Source organism: Procambarus clarkii, unplaced genomic scaffold (assembly GCF_040958095.1).
Source record: "Procambarus clarkii isolate CNS0578487 unplaced genomic scaffold, FALCON_Pclarkii_2.0 HiC_scaffold_110, whole genome shotgun sequence".
In the NCBI taxonomy this organism is placed as follows: domain Eukaryota; kingdom Metazoa; phylum Arthropoda; class Malacostraca; order Decapoda; family Cambaridae; genus Procambarus; species Procambarus clarkii.
The window spans coordinates 2,791,761-2,798,751 of NW_027189143.1; the positions used below are offsets into that span (position 1 = coordinate 2,791,761).

General features: G+C 43.7%; 1 non-coding gene across 1 annotated transcript; it reads left to right on the forward strand.

Moving 5' to 3' along the window:
• Positions 1 to 5,985: 5,985 nt before the first annotated feature.
• Positions 5,986 to 6,104, forward strand: LOC138360439 (5S ribosomal RNA). Its single transcript, XR_011226388.1, has one exon. It is a non-coding gene; the product is annotated as a 5S ribosomal RNA (ribosomal RNA).
• Positions 6,105 to 6,991: the final 887 nt, after the last annotated feature.

Here is a 6,991-nt window from a genome sequence, read left to right on the forward strand (position 1 = left end):
GCTGCTGCTCAAACATATTCTGGTTCACAAGTATTATAATATATTATATTATATTATATTATATATATATATATATATATATATATATATATATATATATATATATATATATATATATATATATATATATATATATATATATTCATGAAACACATTAAAACCTTGATCATTTATTCATTCATTACGTCTAGTGAAGAATTGCTTTTGTTCATTTGTATGATTAAAAATTAATATAATATGAATTCCTCGCTTAAAGTAAAATATAAAATATATATTGGATTTATATGATTGGTTAATATTCCAAGTGATGCTGAATATCCCCTATAATTTTGTTTTGTTTGTTTGTTATGTACACATTCCAAATGAAATCAATATAAATGTTATTATTAATGTTTGAAAGTTGATTGTCTACTTGAATCTCTCTATTAAAGTGTGTGTGGCTCCGGATGGAGCCTGGTTATGGTATTTGTCGTGGTGGGTGGCAGAAGTGCTTACTTCTTCTCTGTCTTCTTTGGCAAAAGAACTGCCTGAATGTTTGGAAGAACACCTCCCTGTGCAATGGTTACGCCAGACAGAAGTTTGTTGAGTTCTTCGTCGTTGCGGATGGCCAACTGCAAGTGACGTGGGATGATACGGGTCTTCTTGTTGTCACGTGCGGCATTACCGGCGAGCTCCAGAACTTCGGCAGCGAGGTATTCCATGACGGCTGCCAGGTAGACAGGAGCGCCAGCACCGACGCGTTCGGCGTAGTTGCCCTTACGCAGCAGACGGTGAATTCTGCCCACGGGGAACTGAAGTCCGGCCCTGCTGGAGCGAGACTTTGACTTGCCCTTCACTTTGCCTCCCTTGCCGCGTCCTGACATTGCTGCTGCTGTGTGGGTTTGTGGTGTTTTATGCCGCCCCGCAGATCGAGCTTCGTGTTATATACCCCGCTCAGGATCAAGGGAGCCCGCCACTGACCAATCAGCGCGCTCCGCCACGCGACCCGCTCTGAGCTGAGTCGCGAGCGGGATATAAAAGGAAAGCTCGCCTCGCGCAAAAGTTCATTATTGTATCGCAACGCCAGCCAGCACGAGCATCATCATGCCACCCAAGGCATCTGGAAAGGCTGCCAAGAAGGCCGGAAAGGCCAGAAGGCCATTGCCAAGGGCGATAAGAAAAAGAAGCGCAGGAGGAAGGAGAGCTACAGCATCTACATCTACAAAGTGCTGAAGCAGGTCCACCCCGACACTGGTATCTCTTCCAAAGCCATGTCGATCATGAACTCGTTCGTGAACGACATCTTCGAGCGCATCGCCGCCGAGGCTTCTCGCCTGGCCCACTACAACAAGCGTTCCACCATTACCAGTCGGGAGATCCAGACGGCTGTAAGGCTCCTGTTGCCCGGAGAACTGGCCAAGCACGCCGTCTCTGAGGGCACTAAGGCCGTCACCAAGTACACCTCCTCCAAGTAAACGGCTTACTTACTGCCCTGTGGTGGTGGCTTGGCCTCAAACCAACAAACTCGGCTCCATTGGAGCCACACTTTAATTTCTAAAGAGATTGTGAGTGTTAGACACCAATACATTATAACAAAAACCTCTGTCACTGAAAGCAAATAGCTATAAAATGAGAATATTTATGAAACTGTCTGTGTGTGTTTCTCTCTCTCAGTCTCTGTCTGTCTGTCTGTCTGTCTGTCTCTGTCTTGTCTGTCTCTGTCTTGTCTGTCTGTCTGTCTGTCTGTGTCTCTCTCTCTCTCTCTCTCTCTCTCTCTCTCTCTCTCTCTCTCTCTCTCTCTCTCTCTCTCTCTCTCTCTCTCTCTCTCTCTCTCTCTCTCTCTCAACACATATAAGCACTCGGTATCTTTTTTTTTTCTAGAGATTAGAGATTCATTGTTATGTTCCACATTAGGATTACTATGCAGGCACCCTCTTAGGTTTGAAAATGTCAAGAAAACGGTTAATTTAAAATGTCATCTCCTAACTTAACAGATTAAGCCAGAGGACCGAAAACAGAATAAAACAGGACTGGACAGTATGTCACTTATACAAGCTGCTTTTATTTCTAGTACAGTATGACAATTTTTATTTTGGGGGGGGGGGGGGGGGTGGGTGATCCTTGACAGTGCATAAGAGCGAAAAGCGACGGCGTTTTGTTTGTAAGAGAACAGGTTGTACTACAAATGACTTGATTTATTGATATCACGTGTATGTATGACACCTAAATTAGTGTATTTGTTTATTTATTTATTTATTTATTATATGTGTAGATGAAGGTTAATTCATATGACTGATGCTAGGAATGTCTGAAATCTCCTTAGAAGGATATTTTGGCCCTGAGAAGGGCCGAGTTTGGTGTATACTAGGGTGGTCGATTTAGCTTATGCACGCTCTCCACGGATACGGCGAGCAAGCTGAATGTCCTTTGGCATGATGGTGACACGCTTGGCGTGGATGGCACAGAGGTTAGTGTCCTCGAAGAGACCGACCAGGTAAGCCTCGGATGCCTCCTGTAAAGCCATGACGGCAGACGACTGGAAGCGAAGATCGGTCTTGAAGTCCTGGGCAATCTCGCGCACCAGACGCTGGAAGGGAAGTTTCCTGATGAGCAACTCGGTGCTCTTCTGGTAACGACGGATCTCACGCAGGGCGACCGTTCCGGGCCTGTAACGGTGAGGCTTCTTCACACCCCCTGTGGCAGGAGCAGACTTGCGTGCTGCCTTGGTGGCCAGCTGCTTACGAGGAGCCTTGCCTCCCGTGGACTTGCGAGCAGTCTGCTTGGTGCGAGCCATGGTGAACAACTGTGGTTTGTGATGGCCGGCGCCGAAAAATTTTTGCTTATATACGCCGTCTCGAGGCGCTTGCTCGAGCGCCATTGGCTGCTCGACTCGCCTACGTCACCCCGTTGCCCCTCCCCTCCTTCCTCTGGCTGCAGCCAACAGGCGGCTCACCTCAATCACTATTATCGCTGATTTTGCTCTATTTTTTGGATTTGTGCAAAAGTCATTTCACAGGGACGTGAAACAGACGAGTAGGCAACTGCAGTTTTGAAAGCGTTGTGAGAAAGCCGTGTCTACTCGACCACAAGCGTAAAGTAAGGGCAGGCAGGAGTTGCAATGCTACTAGTACGTCCGCTTGATGGGATATAGTCGGGAAATCGTGCGGGCATTCGTCAATTCGATTCACACAACTTCAACACCATGACTGGACGCGGCAAGGGAGGCAAGGGACTCGGAAAGGGTGGCGCCAAGCGTCATCGTAAGGTGCTACGTGACAACATCCAGGGCATCACCAAGCCCGCTATTCGTCGCTTAGCTCGTCGTGGCGGCGTGAAGCGTATTTCGGGTCTCATCTACGAAGAGACCCGTGGCGTCCTGAAGGTGTTCCTCGAGAACGTCATCCGTGATGCTGTAACCTACACGGAACACGCCAAGAGGAAGACCGTCACTGCTATGGACGTGGTGTACGCTCTGAAGCGCCAGGGTCGTACCCTCTACGGATTCGGCGGATAAGAGCTTGGCTAATCCATCGATTCCACCCACCACCACCTCAAAACGGGACCTAATTAGGTCCCTATACTTTTTTTACTGAAGGGCTTAATAGACGATAACATAAATTGTTTTGATATCAGCTAGCACATTGGGTCTTATGAAATCTATTTTTTATCCTCGCATGCTTAAAGGGACTCTGATTGGGGAGGGAGGGGGGGGGGGGGAAGGTTTGTTACGTTATATACTAGCAGAGCAGGATCATTGGTGGGGGGGGGGGGGGTGAGGGGGAGAGAGAGAGAGAGAGAGAGAGAGAGAGAGAGAGAGAGATCTTTCCCAACTCTTCCTTTTACATGAGTGAGCTACCCGTTTTATTCATTTTATCCTTCTCAGAGCTGTTTTGATAGTATCCAAATGATGGTAAATGAAAAGGGAGGACACGAATATCTACCCAGAATTCAGGACTGGCAATCGATATGCATGTTTGAGTGCGAATCTTTTTCTCTCTCAACTTAGGTATACGTTTATGTCGTACCTAAAAGCGAGAACCACACTATTGGGACAAGTATGCAAGGCCCAATTTTCCTAACAAGCACAGTTAATTTTGTTATTTTCGAACATTTCTTTCCAAATTGGTTTATCCAATTAACAGTATTATATTAAGATCATGAATTGCTGGGTTAGGTTAGGTTAGGTTAGCTTAGCTTAGGTTAGGTTAGGTTAGGTTAGGTTAGGTTAGGTTAGCTTAGCTTGGGTTAGCTTAGGTTAGGTTAGGTTAGCTTAGCTTGGGTTAGCATAGGTTAGGTTAGGTTTGATTACATTTCTATGTTAGATTTAACTCAAATTCAAAACAATTGCAGTCATTCGGCTTGTTAGTCAACTTGCCTCTAATAGGGGCAATTTGTCTAACAAGACTATTTAGTTTTGTGTGCATATATATATATATATATATATATATATATATATATAATATATATATATATATATATATATATATATATATATATATATATATTATAGCTTCAAGACTCCGAACCAATATAGAAGCATCAAGAGGAAGTGCTTGTGTTATGGGCCAATAGGCCTTCTGCAGTTACTTCCATTCTTATGTTTTTATTCCCATTGGTTCGTGTTTTATCTTGTGTAAATGTCAATCACCTTACCCAAAACTTTGGTACCATATCACCTCACCCATGTGTATATATAATATATATATATATATATATATATATATATATATATATATATATATATATATATATATATATATATATATAATATACAGAGTAAATCTACCCCAAAAGTAATGATTTATTTGTCTACAAAACTAAACTTTTTGGAATCATATGAGGCCCCTCCACTGAGGGGGGAGGCCTGGATGTTTATTGTCATGTGTATTCATGCTGCTTGCATGTCGTCGTTTATTTTGCCTTTGTTTTTCTTGACAGCTTTCTTTGCCTTGGGTGGTTTGGGAGATTTTGAAGCTCTCTTTATTTTGGGCTTTTTGTTCCCAACAACAAGCTGCTGCTGCTGCTGCTTCTTTTTCAAGGCTGTAGGTGGTTTGTTGCTTGTGGCGGCTTTCTTGGGAGTTACCACGGCCTTCTTTGCTGCTGTAGATGGTTTCTTGGTTGTGGTGGCTTTCTTGGGAGTTAGAACGGCCCTCTTCTCTGCTACGGCCAGCTTGAATGATCCACTAGCTCCACTTCCCTTGGTCTGAACAAGAATGCCGTCAGCCACTGCTTTCTTGAGAAATCTTCGGATGTAAATGGCGATCTTGGCAGCCTCGACTTTGTTGTTGGCAACAACGTACTTCTTGATTGCTTGTAGAGACGAGCCCTTACGGTCTTTGAGTGCTGCGACCGCGGCTAGAACCATTTGACTAGTTTTCGGGTGAGCAACCTGGACGCGAGGTTTCCTGGTGGTGGCCACCACAGCAGCAGCAGCCGCAGCCTTCTTGGTAGGCTTTGCTTCTACCATGATGATGATGAGATAACCAAGGTGATGAGAGACGCTCAGACAGTCACGGGGGAATGATGCTGCCGCCGCTTGAGCCGAACCTATTTATGTGCCGGCACGGTACAGAAGCTGCAACCTGGCAACTCGTCCACCAATCACGACGGTTGGTTTTACGGCTCCGAAACCTGGATCCCATATCTTCTCTAAAATAGAAGCATTTGTTCATGTTCTTTGTAAAAGTATCATAAAGCAGGACAGATGAGACAAATATCATAAAAACTGAAGAGCAGATGAGCACACACATGTTTGTATTACAAAAGAAAATCCACAAATTCATTAGAAATTGGCAGGGCAGGCTGAGGAAGTAGGTAGATGTAAAATGTCTGTAAATGGCGAAAGAACATAAACCCAAGACTGAATAAACGATGTTAAATATCCATGCCAAGGAGACAAAAATATGTTAGGATACAATTACCATTAAGACACCACAAGCAGGTCCGTATCCTGCCGCGATGACTTAAAAGAGTTGGTTATTAGCCACAATGTGTAGGCAGTCTCATGCCAACGGCCATACCACGTTGAGAACACCGCTTCTCGTCCGATCAGCGAAGTTAAGCAACGTTGGGTTTGGTTAGTACTTGGATGGGTGACCGCCTGGGAACACCAAATGCTGTTGGCAATAATGTTTTTTGTTTTGTTTTGTTTTGTTTCGTTTGTTTTTGTTTGAATGGCTGGCTCCACGGGAAATTCACGGAGTTGTGTGGAATAAGGCCTGGTAAAATGAATTAATATGTATGTCATGTTTAAAACAAACTCGCTTAATATAGATATTGTGTGAGGCTTTATACAAAAACAAACAACCAAAACAAAACATGTTGTATATATATATAGCTTAATCCGGGTTTGAACTCGCAACTCCAAGAATACGCATCACTTATATACACTTTACCACTGGACCACTGCTGCAGGACACAAGCTTGATGCTGAGGTATCAATTTAATGACGTAAATGCCATTTCCACAAATAAATGATAATTAAAAAGTATTTGTATGTACAAATCTTTTCTGTTTAAAAGGCTACAATATCAGTTACTGATATAATTTGTGTTAATGTTTCTATACCCACAAGAAGGCATATTTTTGCTTATATGTAAAGGGTACGGAGAACGAATCCACAGACCATCATTCCCCTCCCCTTCCCTCCCCCCCCCCCCCCCCCAACTCCCACCTACTACCACCACCACCACCACCAATCACCACCAATCACCACCAATCACCACCAATCACCACCAATCACCACCACCACATCTAACCGAAAACCCCCTAACACATCAACCCTCCCCCCAATCAACAGGCGAAATAATAACCCTCAAATGCCTGCCTGCCTGCCTGCCTGCAAGCCAATACTAACGGTCTTCTCAGAAAGAAAATCTCTTTGTATCTGTATTACTTGATGAAATGTATGATTCTAATAATGAAAATAAATTTTGATGTCGGTTGTATGAGCATAATGACCAATATGCACATGATATGAATGAATTAAATAGTGTAGTTTTAAGTAATTAGG